Here is an 18956-nt window from a genome sequence, read left to right as displayed (position 1 = left end):
TTTTGGATAATCTTCATTTATAAATATGTCTGTACCTCTTAATTTCTTCGTTTCTTTGTGGACCTCATTCTTTTTACTCAAATTTTTGAATTCGATGAGGATCGGTCGTATCTTAATAATATTTTTGATACTAAGTCTTCGAATTTCTGCAATATCTTGATTTGTATTTAGTTCTACTTGCAATTTTATTGAAATTTCTGATCTCTTATTTTTGATTTGGGTTTCGTCTTCATTTTCGATCTCCCTTAGATGATCAGATACTTTTTTCTTATTCTCTTTCTAATACCTCTACCTTATTTCATTGAATTTGCAATATTGTTTGAAGTTCTTGATTCTTTATTAATCTGTTTTCTTCTGTTAGTTCTGCGATCTCTTTATCAATTGTCTCGATTTTGTCTTCCATTCTCATGTTTTGTTTTTCCAGCATATCTAATTTTAATAGTTCTTCAAAGATCTCACCAATTTCTGTTCAATTTCTTTAAAACTTATAATTTTAGTGTATGATCACCTTTATTGTAACAAACCGTAATAATTGTTTTAAACAAAAACGTTACTTACAGTATAAAAAGTAAAAGTATTAAAATTGATTATACATACTAAAAGTTTTACTTTAATTTTAAATAAAAATTTAATAATTTTGAACTTGCCCCTGTATTATATGAATGAAACTATATTACTGAGCTTCCTTCTTCTCAAACTCTTCTTTGCATCTATAGGTATAACGTCTGACAGATTTTCAATTGAAATATAAAGTGTACATACCCAAATTCACAATTTTTCCGAGAAAGCACTTTTAAACCCCTAAGCGGGGGTACACCTTTATCTCTACGGAAATAGAGGATACTCTATCACATAGTATGTGATATACTTTTAGATAAGACTTACAAAGAAATAATTTTGATCCAAATAAATAACTATACAAAGTGTTGCATTTTTTTTTTGGCCATCAGTATATTTAATATTTCTGTATGTATGTATATATATATATATATATATATATATATATATATATATATATATATATATATATATATATATATATATTGTTATGATATGTAAAATCGAGAAAAATATTGGTTTGTTTAAAAATATTTCAAAGTTCAAAAACATTAAAATAATTCAGATAAGTAGGATAATATCCAACAAACATTTCGGAGAAGGAAAGTTATTAAATCCTTGGATTTCCTGTACTAAACAAAATGTAAGCTTTGCATAAATTATTTCTTTGTTATACTTGAATGACCCGCATAATTTTAAGTGAAATCCAAAAGACAATTGAAATACATTAATGCAGTGATTAAAGACAATAGAAGGGATTATAGAAAGAGGTTTTTGTTAGTTTTTAAGAATTATAGAAAAATATTATTTGTAAATAAGTTTTAGGAAATTTATAATTAGGTAAAAATTTGTTTGTTATCGAAATGAAAAAAAGGGGGAATTGTGACGAGTTTTGATTGGCGGAGATTGAAAAAGGTGGGATAAGTATGTAGGAAAAAGTTTAGCGAGATTGAGGAGAGAGAAGAGAGCATCAGTTGGTTTCCAAGTCTGTAAGAGGAACAGGGATTGTTCTCTGGCGGTTCCTGAAATGTAGCAAGCAGTAGTGTTGAATGTTAGTGAGTTTTTGTGGATTTAGTGTATCTGACAGAAGCTGAAGCAGCAAAATATTGTAAGTCATATTTCTCTACTTATATTCCAAGAGTCATTTTTCACTCGGGCCAACGAGAGATTCAGTTTATCGAGAGGAGAAAGGCTATCATAATTTGAATGATTTGTGCTTTTGAAGGAGATCATTAAGGACGATATACTTGCAACAATCTGTGTAAGATTGCTGATTACATAGGGAGCGGTTGAGAGGAGATAATACAGTCTCCAAGGAACAAGGATTTGGACCACTCATCATCAGAGAGAGATATTTTTGTTCCTGCAGTTTTTTTTTCTTTTATTGATAACACAACTTGTACACGTAATTTAGAAAGGATATAAATATTTTGATTAGGAGAGTTAGAATAGTTTGGGATTTTGACATTTCAATTAATATTGTTTGTACCATTAATTTTGATTGTTCACGTACGGAGAACAAAATTTTGAGAATCCTTATATGAGATTTGTTTATTGAAAACTTTTGAGTGTGAATTATTTCATTATTTTTTATTTCAATATATAGTGTTAGATCATATGTGTTTTTTTTATTATTCCGGTATTCTCTGGACCTTACCTTTCACATGTAATAGCATAGATATTGAAGCACGAATTTAACCCTGAGATAAAAGAATTAAAAATTGTGATAGAGTAATAATCATATCATTTGAATAATTTTTAATGAATCAAAAAAATTAATTAGCTAATTATTGCTTGGCGCACCAAGACTTTAAATATCACAAAAATATATATATATATATATATATATATATATATATATATATATATATATATATATATATATATATATTTATGTTTGCATATAATTGCACACAAGTGCTCAGTGAGTCGTTTTCGAATCAACTAAACCCAACCTACATACAACAAAAAGAAGGTTCACATGCCCAAATAACCTAGTATTAACCATAGACGTATATATTAATATAGACCGAGCACACCGGTCGCTCGTGCTGACGACAAGATCTTTTGCGCTTGTTCATTCTACCCCTTTCTAGCACATTGTTTCGAGATGCTAAGTGGAAGTATATGCACGTTAGAAAAGAAAATAAGGAAATAAACATTTTATTAAACAAATAATACATAGAACAAATAACCAGATCTTTAATTAATTCTACAGTTTGTACAGTTCTGACTACCTTATTCGGAAAATAAGTCTTAAACAGCTCTTTTATAGTTTCCGTTAGGCTCTCCGTATAGTTACCATTCAGCTTTTTGATCAGTCTGATTTCATTTGTGCGATCTTTCGAGAGAACTTTTTGGAGTCGTTGGAGCTAATTCTGTGACCCTTTAGCTATACATTTTGCCTTATTGAAAAGCAGTCTGACATTTTTTCTAAGTTTTGCCAACTCTTTGTTTCACCATGGAACATCTGTAGTGGCTGTATTATGTTTCAATGGACACCTTGATTCATTTGTCTTTGTTATGGCGTTTTGAAGTTGCCATGAAGCCATCACCTCTACTTGCAATATCTAAGTTGTTAGCAGATATATAGTCCAGGACGTACTCACCCCTGTTATTGATTCCTGTGCTACCCCATACTGCCTGTACATTTACATCAGAGCCAAAAATTAATTCTCTGTTTCTTCTCTTGCACCATCCCATGAGTCTGTACTTCCTCTGGAGGTGGATGGTTTTCGGAGTCACTCGGGCAATAACAATTTGCCTCTTGCCTACTCCTGTTGGCATTTCCATTATTGTGGTTACCAAATCTGCCGTGGTGAATTCTGGAATAGAAATACATTTAATATGTGGGAGCAGTAGCGCTGCTCTTGGATTGTCAATATTAGTACTATAAAGTAACCTACCTAATTTTATGTTGTGTTATGTTTCATGAGTCCTTGGCTAGGGTGTCTTCAGTAAACCTTTTTCTAAGCACACTGGTAGCTGGTTTTAGTCTTATCTGGCATAAAAAGATTCCTTTTCTTCTGCTTCTTTGCCCTCTGTAGGAGATGGCACGTTAATGAGATTTATATCAAAGAACGTTCCTTTCATTTTCTGAATGGCTATCCTTTCGTTAATGTTAGTAAAACTTTTTACCGCGTGCTTGTATCTTTCACTTATTATGAAACTCATCCCCCTTGTCCATCTCGTGAATTTTCGTGACATATTAGGTATTTTCCGTATTCCCAGATGTCTTCGTTCTTCCATCTCATTTCTTGCAATGCTAAAGTATATATTCATATTGTTATTTGTTTTATCCTGTTTACTAGTCTCTGCAATACATTCACTCTTTTTTTTAATCAGTGTTTCGGCGTTATTTGTTGTACTTTGCTTTCTAGCGTTAACTTGACTAAAGCTTGGAAAATTCTCCGATGTGCTTCAGCGGTCAACTGATGGCATAAAATATAATTACTTTAAACAGGTTCAAACAAATTTTTTCGTATATGCCTACAAATTGAAATTTAATCTATATTAATTAATCTTAGTTAGATCAGGCAGATGGCTTACGACTGACTGTATTATAAAACCTGTCGCGATGCTACATAATCTCAAAAACAGCTGTTTTTACACTTTTAGGTTAGGATATCTCAGAAACCAGAGTCAATTTGACAACTTGTAGCTCAGACTCAACGCACACAAAACTGTCTGAAAAGTATATTTTGATCTCTATTCGTGCTTAAAAACAGTCTTTTACTCAAAAATGGAACTCGAAATAGTGCGCAATAAACAATTCACAATAATAAACAATGTTTTCCTGAACTTTCTTGAAAAAATATTCGATTTTGAAAGAGGATATTTGAACTGATAATAATATTACCCGATATTAATTAACTTTAGCCACATTGAAAATGTCTTTGAGAAAAACGTAAGGTTATGTACTAACTTACTTGTGAAATTATATGTTATATATTATATGTTAATATATATGTCTAAGGTCTTAACGTGTTGTTTAACGTCTGATATAGCGAAACCAATTTGCACGGAAGTATATTTGGTTGACTATTTTAAAAGGGTCGGGTCGTTAACGACTCGCAGTGCATAAATGGGTTAAAAGCTACATTTATCTTTAAAAGGAAAGCTAAATGAAGATTAATAAAATCGAGCTTAATTTTTTAGTTTTATATCTCATCCTCATCATGAGCTATAGTCATACAGAAGGATCCTGAAGATACCATGGACAAAGTCACCAATGAAGAAGTACTGCGGAGGATGAACAAACTACGGATTTGGTCAACATCGTGAAGAGCCGTAAGCTGCACTACTTGGGACATATAATGAGAAATCAAGGCAGATACGAGCTACTTCAATGCATTTTGCAAGGTAAAATTAAAGGGAAAAAGGTCCCAGGACGAAGAAGGATATCCTGCCTTGCTAACCTGAGAGCATGGTATAGAAAGACCTCAACACAGCTATTTCGTATAGCAACCAACAAAGTCATCATAGCCAGGAAGATCGCCAATGTTCGGAACGGACAGACACACTAAGAAGAAGAAGAATATCTCATCCTTGTGGTATAGTTTAAAATTGTTTATTGACTTAATATATATTAAGGGATATTACAGCTATTTGCAATTGTTCAAGTTCTAATTAATTTTTTTTTGGGTTGCATGTTTTATTGTTATTATTTATAAGTGTCTTATATAATGGCAGCTTATGTAAATTTTTGTATTGTTTAATATGTGCCGTGCCTTACATACGACGGTGAGAAAGATTGTTACATTCTCCTCTTTAATTTCAGTAGTTGTATTGGTATTTCCCACACCCTTTACTTTTACTCCTTTGTGTAGCACGAACTTTTTTCTTTCAGTTCTACCACAATGTTTTTGTTACACCAGATTTTCCTCTCCCAAATCTCTAACTTGTTTTCTTCTTTCTGATTCCTTGTCCAAATTTTACATGCATATAACACTGTTGGTCTTATTATTGTTTCTTAAAGTCGAATCTTGGCTGCCCTGGACACGTTTTTTTGCCTTCAACAGTGCTTTTATTGATCCTACTGCTTTGTTACATTTCAGCAGCCGTTTATCTATTTCTCTTTCTTTTCCTCTTCTAGTTGTGAAGTGATCGATTTATTTTCCTGTGCATTTTCCCCTCTCATTTCCATATAGTTGGTTGTTTCTTGATTTATAATCAGGCCATATTTACTAGCTTCTATTCGGTTCTAGTTCTATTCTTGAACGTGTCAAATACTAAGTCATCTGCGAAACATCTACCTACTTTTTTATAATTTTTGCTAATACTTCATACATTACTTCTAATAGTGCATAGTCTATAATTTTCACAGACAGTTTTCTCATCTTTTTTGTTGGGCAGATAGTGCTATGTTCCATTGCTCTGGCATTTTTTCGTTTCCATATATGTTTATAATAAGTCTAGCTAACTTTGGCTGCAGTATATCTCCTCCTACTTTTAATATTTCTACTGGCACACCTCTTTCTCTGCCACTTTTATTATGTTTTAGGTCTCTTATTACTTTTACTACATCCTTAATTGCTGTTGGTTTTTGGGTTTGTTGTTCTATTTCTTGTGATCGCTTAATTTTTCTGTCTTGTCTCCTAGCAACATACTATCTTTATATCTGCAAAACATTGTACTTTATTTTGCGTCAGCGGTGTCTTTTTTACTCCTTGATTTAAAATTTCTAACTTATTTTTCGATATAGTTGCCTTCTATTATTTCTAGTTGTCTTTCCAGTAATTTTCTCTTCTTTTGTCTGAAAAATAGTTTAACTTCTCTCCGTTTGGTTTTAAAATGCGCTAATTTTTTCTGTATTACTTCTAATATTTTCCATTTTTGCGTTGTTCTTTTCTTCTAGGGTTCTTTTGCAGTCCTTATCAAACCAGTGTTCTCTCTTTTCTTTATCTGCCCTCCCAATGCTAAGGTCTGCCGCTTGTATCAGTCTTCTTCTACGGCACTAAAGTCCAAATTGAGCCTTGGCCTCCTTTATTTTTTGCCTCCAACCGTGCTTGTCTGTGGCTGATCTTCTCCATACACGGACTCCTAAAAGGGCTTGTACGTCGCTGTTTACTGTGTCTTCCCAGCGCTTTCTTGGCTTTCCAACCGGTCTCTTTCCCTGAATTCTAGCATTCAGTGCTCTTCTTGGTAGCCTATTCTCTCCCATTCTTATCACATGTCCGGTCCATTACAATCTTTGTATTCTAATGAAGTCTGACAGTGGCGCTTCCTTATAAAGTTTGGAGTAAAATATGGTCTGATCCACAGCATGCTCCTCGTCGTGTTCTCACATCTGAGATACTACTGGCTGCCCTTTTGTCTATCAGCACATGGTCAATTTGATGGGTTGTGATGTTCCATCTAGTGAAATCCACGTCATTTTGTGTATGTCTTTATGTGGGAAGCATGTGGAACTTATAACCATGTTTTTACTGGTGGAAAATTTATCAAAAACTTAAAGTTCTAGCTTGTTTCATTGTGTAGTGGGTGTTACCCTGTTGTGCCATAGAACTGCGGTTCTTTGCCTATTTTAGCATTCATATCACCCATTATAATATTGATGTCATTTTGGGCGCATTGTCATATACTATCTCCAGCTGTTGGTAGAAGCTTTCCTTTGTATGTTGTTCTTTTTCTGTTGGGCAGTGAATGTTAATCATTGTTAGGTTGAAGAAGTGAGTGCAAATTCTTAACTTGCAAACCCTTTCACTGACTACCTGGAAGTCTAGAATTTTTGACTTAAAATCATTATCCACCACAAATGCAACTCCACACGCTTTGCTTCCTTGCTCCTTCACAGTATATAGAATTGTGTACTTTTTAGTGTCCCTGATCCCTTTTTTCAGCTATCTTGTTTCCTGAAGAGCAGTAATCATGAGCTTATATCTTTTTAGTTCTTGCAGAGGTCGGTTTGAGCTCCTGGTTTCTTTAGTGTCCTCACATTCCAGTTTCCAAATATATAGTCCATGTATCATAGCTAGAGTCGTTTCCGAAAGTTCCGTTCTGTATTCCGAACCAAAAGGGTATGTTCCATTGAAAATTCTATTACTTTTTTCCATTGTTATTACTATCTTTTACAGGCTTTTATCACTTGTTATATCCTTATAACTATCTTCTCTTCCTATTTTCGCATTCATATCTCCCACGATTTGTCATATTTTGGTACTCTTCCAATTAGCTCACACAGTTGTTCATAGAACTTATTTTTTATTTCCATGCCTTTCTGTAAAAGCATTTCCGTTAATGATGCTTATTTTTCTATATTTCCCTCGCAATTTTAAATAGCACAGGTATAATAATAATACGGTCAACTGCGGTTTATCCGTGGAGTTGATTGGCACGGTTGTCGTGGATAAGCCGTAACTAGAAGTCAAGTACATAACTTCAAAACATAAAAATGTTTTCCCCTAAAGCTTTAATTTACAATTTTCAATGTGTACTTACATTTTTACACTTTTTGAAAGTAGTCTGTTATTTGTTTTTGCTTCTTTAGGTGGAAAACTGAAAAAAACTTCTTCGTCCTGGTCCTCTAGATATTCTTGAAGTTCAGTCACGTAACACAAAGCTGCTTCCTGAGTCAGTCGTCCACCAGATACAAGCTCCTCTTCTTCTTCATTACTTTTCCCGTTTTTCCCTTGGTATTTTCTTAGGATGTCTTCATCCATTTAATGCTCAAATCCCCGGTCAGTAGCGTCGTAGTCTAACCACTCTTGCAGGTTTGTTGCGTCCACATTCTCTCCTCCAAGAACTTCTTTTTCGTATGTTAAGCCTTAAGGCCTGTTGTTTTCGGTCTGATTTAGCAGTATTTGGGATGTTGACTGCCAGCTCCATCTTTTAGGGGTCTGCCTTGTGGTCTTTTACCTTCTGGTTTTCCATCTCTTACTATTCGGGCAAGTCTCTCTCTTCCCATTCTGTTAATGTGTTGGTTCCATTCTCGTCTTCTTTGGCGTCCCCATCTGACGATATCATGTACTTTACATATGTCTTTGATTTGTGTATTAGGGAGTCCGTCTCTTAAAGTTTTAGCTGCTATCGCCTTCAGTTTTTTATCTCTGTTGTTCCTAAGATTTTTGAGATAGTTAAATTTCGATACTTGTTTTATTATTTCTTTGTTTATTACAATTTTGAATCTCAATGGCTCGTTATCAATAATTTCAGGTTACACTTTTCTGCGGTAGCTTCCAAAGCATGGACCATTGGATCTAATTCTACGTAAGACGAGGTTCTCATTGTTTTTCTTTTCTTCATGGCAGAACAGCTTTCTGACATTGATGCAAATGAAAGAAGTTTGCCCTTTTGTTTTAAAATGTCTCGCACTGTCGACTCACCGATACCGTACTGAAAGCACATAAGTTTTTATTAAAATTACATATTTTTATATTATATTTATAATAGTAATGATACATCATGGATCTAGTTTATAAAAGTAATTGAGTTGATTGTAATTTATGTTAGAAAAAACACATTTTAATACAAAACTATTTATAAGTTGGGTATATATTCTAAAAAAATTAAGCTAGATAATACTAATTTCTATCTGTGTATATAACGTGTCCCTCGCAACATTTTTTCAACATTTTTCAAACACGTATATGATTCATAATTTTTGTCATATTGAAATATTTAGTAGAGAAATGTTGATTCAATGGGTTTAAGTTCGTAATAATATAACAAACAACGCACTGCTGATATGAACACTGCAACTAAGCTAACAAATCCTTTCATAACATATTTCCTGATGCTGTGCTATAACCCGATTCCTCCTCCCACACATTCCTTGGAAAAACCAAAACCCATAGAAACCACCAAAGAATTACAACCACCTGCCCTATTAATAGTTCTTTTTAGAAAACCGTAGTTCTTATCTTTTACACAGCTTAATACATATTTCTCCTTCTTGACCCCTATCTGCCAATTTGATTGGTTGGCAATACACACATTATAAGTGTCGAGTACATTATAGCCGCAACGTTTTCTATGGCGTTACAGAATGTATTAGTTATGTCATCAAGTATATCATAAATTTGTGGTTGCCCTATGTCCCATTGCATTCCTCTTGCAGTTTGTAAGGTATGCAAAAAGTCGTAACATTAATTATTTGTTTTACTAGAAAAATTTTTACTAATCTGCTTTAGGCTCAGCAGGGTATCTTGAATTGTTAGCTGCTACTATAGTTTCAATAGAAAGAACTCTTCCTTAAAATTTTATGAGACGATCTTATAATTGGAATTCCCATCTCCGGAGTTCCGTGACTGCTTCAGGGCATCGCAGGAACCGCTTACAAAATTCTTGAAGTTTCCTAATACGGTCTACTGGTCCTACTCGAGTGTGATCCGAGATAGTTAATTATTAGTTAACATAATTCTGGAATTAAATACACAACTTCAGACTTTCCAGCTCGTATTTCCCTATGTCTGGTATCACACTAACAGGGGCTGGCGTCGTTCCCGAATATGAATCTTATACTTGCCTGCATAATACTGGACGTAGCTCATCTGTGAACGATCTACCACAGGGAGAGTACTGTCAGGATTCTGTGAGAAGTCCACATCATCAATTCTGTAAGTCCTGTTGTTGTAAAATGTCAGTACACTAGATCCTATAATTTTACTTTGGAATTATTTTCTGGGCTCTGGATCTCTAATCTCTAGAAACATGTTGTAACAAGTGTCCTCACGCAGGACTTAAAATGCTAGTTCGATATTCATCATAACCTGATTTTCGTGTTGCCGAATAAATGTAAAATATCCAGGCCACCGTGATAATTTGTGCTCATGTATATTAATTTGACTTTTGGGATCATGAGAGTCTCTTTGAAGCAACGTGCCCTGCATTGCCGACAGACATTTTCTAATCAGTATGTTAAAAAGGTGTATATAATGGAAGTCACCCCAGGCCAGTTCACTGACCATCCTGATGTGAATTCTGATTTTTTTTCTCCAGCTTCGTTTTCCACAAATTTTTCCAATGGGTCTAGACTTATTCTTTGTGCTGTATACAGCACTGTTCCATCAAATAAATACCCAGACAATGTGCCTCAAAGAGCTTGATGAATAACTTTTTTTCGTCCACTGGTGTGATCAACTTCCGAATGAAAGTCAACAAGGTATTAAAATAATAAGGATTTTCATGTCTTTATTAGGGGAAAATAATTTAATATTAAATTATTAAAGCTGCCGATCTAACTAACTCTTGAGAGTTACTTGTGCATAGATAGTCTAAAAGGTTGGCAGATGTACATATAATTTGGTATCAAACTCTCTTTTCTTCTTCGCTATTAATTTTTTTCCATCGTGTCGTCTTCTCCCTCAAGTCCTCTACCAGTCTTTTCATCATTTCTTCGGTTTTCCTTCATCCCACATTGAACTCCGTTTTTTGAGACTAGTTACCCCGGCTCATTCCCTAATCAACTCGATCAAACTCTCTTTTCTTCTTCGCTATTAATTTTTGTCCGTCGTGTCATCAGCTTTCTCTCTCAAGTCCTCTACCAGTATTTTCATCATTTCTTCGGTTTTCCTTCGTCCCACATGAACCCCGTTTTTTGAGACTAGTTACCCCGGCTCTTTCCCTAATCAACTCGATCAAACTCTCTATTCTTCTTCGCTATTAATTTTTGTCCGTCGTGTCATCAGCTTTCTCTCTCAACTCCTCTACCAATCTTTTCATCATTTCTTCGGTTTTCCTTCGTCCCACATGAACCCCGTTTTTTGAGACTAGTTACCCCGGCTCTTTCCCTAATCAACTCGATCAAACTCTCTTTTCTTCTTCGCTATTAATTTTTGTCCGTCGTGTCATCAGCTTTCTCTCTCAACTCCTCTACCAATCTTTTCATCATTTCTTCGGTTTTCCTTCGTCCCACATGAACCCCGTTTTTTGAGACTACTTACCCCGGCTCTTTCCCTAATCAACTCGATCAAACTCTCTTTTCTTCTTCGCTATTAATTTTTGTCCGTCGTGTCATCAGCTTTCTCTCTCAACTCCTCTACCAATCTTTTCATCATTTCTTCGGTTTTCCTTCGTCCCACATGAACCCCGTTTTTTGAGACTAGTTACCCCGGCTCTTTCCCTAATCAACTCGATCAAACTCTCTTTTCTTCTTCGCTATTAATTCATGTCCGTCGTGTCATCAGCTTTCTCTCTCAACTCCTCTACCAATCTTTTCATCATTTCTTCGGTTTTCCTTCGTCCCACATGAACCCCGTTTTTTGAGACTAGTTACCCCGGCTCTTTCCCTAATCAACTTGATCAAACTCTCTTTTCTTCTTCGCTATTAATTCATGTCCGTCGTGTCATCAGCTTTCTCTCTCAACTCCTTTACCAATCTTTTCATCATTTCTTCGGTTTTCCTTCGTCCCACATGAACCCCGTTTTTTGAGACTAGTTACCCCGGCTCTTTTCCTAATCAACTCGATCAAACTCTCTTTTCTTCTTCGCTATTAATTTTTGTCCGTCGTGTCATCAGCTTTCTCTCTCAACTCCTCTACCAATCTTTTCATCATTTCTTCGGTTTTCCTTCGTCCCACATGAACCCCGTTTTTTGAGACTAGATACCCCGGCTCTTTCCCTAATCAACTCGATCAAACTCTCTTTTCTTCTTCGCTATTAATTTTTGTCCGTCGTGTCATCAGCTTTCTCTCTCAACTCCTCTACCAATCTTTTCATCATTTCTTCAGTTTTCCTTCGTCCCACATGAACCCCGTTTTTTGAGACTAGTTACCCCGGCTTTTTTCCTAATCAACTCGATCAAACTCTCTTTTCTTCTTCGCTATTAATTTTTGTCCGTCGTGTCATCAGCTTTCTCTCTCAACTCCTCTACCAATCTTTTCATCATTTCTTCGGTTTTCCTTCGTCCCACATGAACCCCGTTTTTTGAGACTAGTTACCCCGGCTCTTTTCCTAATCAACTCAATCAAACTCTCTTTTCTTCTTCGCTATTAATTTTTGTCCGTCGTGTCATCAGCTTTCTCTCTCAACTCCTCTACCAATCTTTTCATCATTTCTTCGGTTTTCCTTCGTCCCACATGAACCCCGTTTTTTGAGACTAGTTACCCTGGCTCTTACCCTAATCAACTCGATCAAACTCTCTTTTCTTCTTCGCTATTAATTTTTGTCCGTCGTGTCATCAGCTTTCTCTCTCAACTCCTCTACCAATCTTTTCATCATTTCTTCGGTTTTCCTTCGTCCCACATGAACCCCGTTTTTTGAGACTAGTTACCCCGGCTCTTTTCCTAATCAACTCGATCAAACTCTCTTTTCTTCTTCGCTATTAATTTATGTCCGTCGTGTCATCAGCTTTCTCTCTCAACTCCTCTACCAATCTTTTCATCATTTCTTCGGTTTTCCTTCGTCCCACATGAACCCCGTTTTTTGAGACTAGTTACCCCGGCTCTTTTCCTAATCAACTCGATCAAACTCTCTTTTCTTCTTCGCTATTAATTTTTGTCCGTCGTGTCATCAGCTTTCTCTCTCAACTCCTCTACCAATCTTTTCATCATTTCTTCGGTTTTCCTTCGTCCCACATGAACCCCGTTTTTTGAGACTAGTTACCCCGGCTCTTTCCCTAATCAACTCGATCAAACTCTCTTTTCTTCTTCGCTATTAATTTTTGTCCGTCGTGTCATCAGCTTTCTCTCTCAACTCCTCTACCAATCTTTTCATCATTTCTTCGGTTTTCCTTCGTCCCACATGAACCCCGTTTTTTGAGACTAGTTACCCCGGCTCTTTTCCTAATCAACTCGATCAAACTCTCTTTTCTTCTTCGCTATTAATTTTTGTCCGTCGTGTCATCAGCTTTCTCTCTCAACTCCTCTACCAATCTTTTCATCATTTCTTCGGTTTTCCTTCGTCCCACATGAACCGCGTTTTTTGAGACTAGTTACCCCGGCTCTTTCCCTAATCAACTCGTTTCTTATCCTGTTCCTTCTAGATCCACATTTTCATTTCAGCTACCTGCATCTTCTTTTCCTGAATCTTCTTGACATGCCACAGTTCTCAGCCGTACACCAACTCAGGCCTCACCACAATCTTTCTTTTCAGTCCCTCCCCGATTTTTGCACTGCAGAGTACCTCGCCCATTTGTTTCCAATTAACCATCCTGTATCCCGTGGAAAATTTTTCCATCCTATTTCCGTTAATATTTTCCTAATACAAACATGAAAATCCTTATTATTTCAATACCTTATTGATTTTAATTCGGAAGTTGATTACACCAGTGCACGAAAAAAAGTTATTCGTCAAGATCTTCGAGGCACATTGTCTGGGTATTTATTTGATGGAACAGTGCTGTATACAGCACAAAGAATAAGTCCAGACCCATTGGAGAAATTTGTGGAAAACGAAGCTGGAGAAAAAAATCAGAATTCACATCCGCATGGTCAGTGAACTGGCCTGGGGCGACTTTCATTATATACAACTTTTTAACATACTGATCAGAAAATGTCTATCAGCAATGCAAGGGCACGTTGCTTCAAAGAGACTCTCATGATCCCAAAAGTCAAATTAATATACATGAGCACAAATTATCACGGTGGCCTGGATATTTTACATTTATTCGCCAACATGAAAATCAAGTTATGATGAATATCGAACTAGCATTTAAAGTCCTTCGTGAGGACACTTGTTACAACATGTTTCTAGAGATTAGAGATCCAGAGCCCAGAAAAGAATTCCAAAGTAAAATTATAGGATCTAGTGTACTGACATTTTACAACAACAGGACTTACAGAATTGATTATGTGGACTTCTCCCAAAATGCTGATAGTACTCTCCCTATGGTAGATGGTTCAGAGATGAGTTACGCTCAGTATTATGCGGACAAGTGTAAGGTTCATATCCGTGTGGAGTATCTGTCTCCCATCGGACGCGTCCCCAGGTGGTGGATAGGGGAACCCCTAACCGGTCCCAGGATCGGCGGGTAGGTGGGAAATAAAATACCACCCGCGAACCAAAACAGACTAAGGTATAGTAACCTTACCTATAGTAAACAGAAGAGTCTCTGGTATATAAAATCGCTATATGCAAAACTAAAAAGACAATCCTCGTATAAGAAGTTCCCAAAAAGTTGAGTTAAAAAAGCTCACATATACTCGTATTGGACTGACTGATACAAGGTAAATCAAGGTATTTCCATGCCTTGGAAAAAATGTTGCTTGGGATACATAGATTAAAAGTCGTATTAAATTGCCATATTACCAAATAATATTTATATACTTATAAGTAATATTTTATACTTTGTAATACAAACATAAATATCTACATCGGAACCATAAGACACCATGTCACTAATGAAAATGTTGGTAAAGAGCAAACAATGATTTTGTCGCTCTTGTTTTAATGTCGCGTAAGTTTTGAAAATGATTTTGTATTTTATTAGTAAGGTACTAAATGTTGTACTAAATAGTTGTACTATACCTGACAGCAGTTTCAGTTTAATTTTTTTTGTAGAACTTTGAAAGCACATGGTGTTTTGTAACTCCAAAACAAATATTTATGTTGTAAAAAATAAAAAAACGTTATGTCCAATTTTTATTGTTAGTTATAAGAATATAAAGTATTATAAACGTTCATATAATAAAATGCATTATTTGTACCTGGAAATACGAGCAATAAAGCTTAGAACTATTAATTTGTTTCCATAACGTCGACCTCAACATCTGCGTCTGGCAGGGGGTACTCGTAATGAGTGTTATCACCATAACTCGAATTTTTGTAAAAATCATGGCAATATAACGGAAGGAAAGGTATCAGTGATACAATATCTTTATACTTATTGTCGGTAATAGGTTTTTATGTACTACGTATAGCTGGTACAGAATCAGGCAATTTTAATGTACCTCTTTTCTTTCGTTTATGATCAACGACTCCAAAATCTTCTTCAAAGTTTTGCTTGTAATATAATGTACCAACTTCCCCTTGCCTGACTTGAAGATGAACTGCTGACGAAATAAGAAACGGTTCTTTGTTTGTAGTAAGTTTCCGTTTAACAAATGGTGCAGACGTGTTATCGTAGAAAATCTCAAAATTCAACATATCTGAAACCTCTATGTTATGTACCTGATATTTATTTGAGCACTCTCTTATGAAGTGTTTCCAGTCCCAAGGTATCATAATTTCCAAACAACTCAAATGTTTACGTTTTCGTTCAATTGAAGCATGACAGGTGTCTACTTCCTACTAGTGTCGGTAAATAAAGAAAAACAAGAAAAGGCCATTTACACAGGATAAATTAAGTATGAACCTGCCGATAAAGAATCTAAATCAAATGACGACTGCCAAAATAACTTTCACGAAACTTTTGATTAAAAATGAGAATCAGAAAGCTATTTAAAATTTCGAGATACATAGGAAACTTTAGAAATAACTCTCATGCCTAGTCGGTCTTTTGTGTTGTAGTCAAAACCAAATAAAGGATTTGTTCCGAAAACCCAAAAAGTTGGGAGCAGATATAATCAACGCTTCGTTTACACGTAAAAGAGAAGGTATAGAAATATTTGAAGTGTATGCTACTTGAAAATTTTAAGTGTAGTTTATAATTCGAAAATACAAAGATATTCACAAATGATAGATATTCACATTTTTTCTTCAAATTCCTTTGACCACCACTAGATCTCTCTCTCCGATGTTTTGGTTTCGGATTGTTAAAAACAATTATGAGTAATATGATAATTAAAATAATAATTATTGTATTTTTTACTACATATAATAGTTTAATATTTAATGACATATTTACTAAATTTTCACAGGGCAAGTTTGGAAAATGTTTGATAAAAGTAAAGTCATGGCATGGAGTTAGAATGTATAGTTTTCAATATGATAACATGCACTTTAATCTCCATGCTATGGCATGCTGGACGAGCCGTATAACCTGTAGTCAACACCACCATGTATGAGAGGGAACACAATGTGTATAAATACTCATACCCTCATAAAATGCTTTTTTCTTTTCTATCGGCCTCTCATGGCCCACCCTTGGTTTTCAGACCCCGAATGGCTATTAGGTTTCCGAGGGCAGACGGGTCACTATTTTCTTTCTACTATATTTTTATACTTACAGCTTTCTACGCTTACTTTAAAACCCACGGCACGAGTTGTAATAACCTGTTATAAACAATATCACATACTACGCTACGAATAATGTAAATAGGGATAACCAAATTTCAAACTCCAGAGAAGATTACTCATTTTGGCAGAAAATGGAAAACTATAATATCCCAGTTACACTAAAAAGCAAGTTAATTGATAGCCGCCCAGAAAAATGGAGTAATGAATGTTCGTAATCACTGTAACATATATAACCATACCATAATGTATCTTGCCATGCTATGATAGCACTCCTGATCTTGGTATTGGAATTGGAATCAAAAGTAATTATATATATTTTGGTGAACGGAAGCAAGAAAATCAAGAAAAGGGTTTCGAATAAGGTAAGAATTGCTAATAATTTTTTGATAACTGTTAATCAGGAAATTAGTGAGAAGTTGAGATGTTAAAAACTGATATTTTTTTACAGATTGAACCGCTCTTAGTTAACCAACACTTCGGCCATAGCTGCAAATATTAAATTTTTCTATTATGAAAATATAGCAAGGTGTATGTCGGAGAAGTCTAATTATTTGACTTAAAAAATATCAGCTGTTTAACAATGTAACGAAGGAAGAAGGTAAATAGTACTATTTTTTTTTCTGATTAATCTTTGGATAAAATCCAAAATCAAAATTTTTAGAAGGAACAATTACTGGTTTTTAATTTTTTCTTGCATTTTAAATGTCATTTGACTTAGTATATCTGGTATTATAATTATATTTTTTACATATCGCTGTCCCGGTGGAACAATGACATAACTACAAAAGTGTAACTTCTCAGGAGAGCCAAAAATATATAATTATTGTACTTAATACCTCATGCAATGAAGCCTAATGAAGTTACTGGTTTAGTATTGCAGTTATACTTAGCCACCGTTATATACTGGGACTCTATTACACATTCGAAATGAATTCTTAATTTTTCATCCCTAAATTAGATCCCCAATTGCAATTACGTCATTGTTTCCACAAAATAACTGAGGCAACAATGACGTAATTGCAATTTGAGATCAAATTTAGGGTTGAAAAATTAAGAATTTAGACTTTAGTTTTAGAAAGAAAAATTTAGAATTAAGGTTTTAAAGATACAATTTTCACAGACATACTCATTTTGTAAAATTTTTGGTTACCTAGCTAGTTTTGAAAGGTGGAATCGAAATAAGCACAAAAAGTCATTAAAAAAGTTTATTAAACAAATCGAAAATTGTTGTAAAAGCAAACAATTTTAATAAAAAGGAACTTAACAATAAAATTGAATCCAGGAATTATATGTTTTGAAAGTAACTGTTTCAAATCTTTTAGTTTGTTATCACCTAAAAGAATTTTTGAAGAGTAACCCCTACATAGCTGGCATTTATGTAAAAACAATTCCGACCCCTTCTTTTTTGGCAAACGTCAACTTTCGTCCACGTTGATTGTTTATAACTTTTTTTATACAGAAAGTAATCTTTCCATTTTAAGCTTTGAAGTAGCATTACTTCAGTTATTTTAAAGTCACGGCCTTCCTCGTCTTTGGTGAAATCTAGTCTCATTTCATTGTACAGTGCTTTTACATCGTAAAACTCCGTGAAATCCATTTCTTTAACGATTAAAGGAGCTCCTGTTTTTTAAGCATTCCTAATTTAATCAACGTATTGTTCGGGAATATATCGTCGGCTTACTGCCAAAACCAACTAACTCCACTTTTTAAAGTTTTGAGAAATCTACGTTTTAAACTTTAATTTGAAATGAAAAATCGTGTAAATTTAAAAATGATTTAATGACTGAAAAATATTAAAGTAAATAACATTATAAACAAAACATTTTGTAAAAAAATTATTAAAATGAAGCAAAAGTTAAAAAAAAGTAAAAAAACATTTTTTTTCCGGCACTTGTCGGGTTTTGGCTGTACAAATTTAGTCAACTTCCAGGTCGCTTTGAACATCACTGTCCTCCATATCAGGCTCAGGTATACTGTCGTCGATGTCGTTCGAGGTCGATAACGACTTATAGTATTGATGAAATTCATCTGGAATGACTCCTGTTTTGCACAGTTTTAATAGATCCTGTTTTTTTTTTAAACTGATGGGCCGAGGTTTGGAGTATGCCTTTTTAAAATCTATTTCTCTCAGATTAAGAGGACGACCTTTACCAAAAATTTTTATTTCTTTGTATTCCGAACTGTGATCGTACCTGTACAACACAATGCCTGGTTTGGATTTTAAATATTTCAAGCATTTTACTTGTAGCCAGTTAACTTTTTCTCCATTTGTATTTTTTGTTCGATTTTTCATTATTAGTTTTGACAGGGCCTCTAAGTCAAAAAAGTCCTTATACTTCAGT

General features: G+C 34.7%; 1 pseudogene; it reads right to left on the bottom strand.

Moving 5' to 3' along the window:
* Positions 1-8350: 8350 nt before the first annotated feature.
* On the bottom strand, positions 8351-18211 carry LOC140452626 (piwi-like protein Siwi; annotated as a pseudogene).
* Between the last annotated feature and the right edge of the window lie 745 nt (positions 18212-18956).

This window comes from Diabrotica undecimpunctata, chromosome 11 (genome assembly GCF_040954645.1).
Source record: "Diabrotica undecimpunctata isolate CICGRU chromosome 11, icDiaUnde3, whole genome shotgun sequence".
NCBI classification, from domain to species: domain Eukaryota; kingdom Metazoa; phylum Arthropoda; class Insecta; order Coleoptera; family Chrysomelidae; genus Diabrotica; species Diabrotica undecimpunctata.
This window is presented reverse-complemented; position numbering and strand designations above follow the sequence as displayed.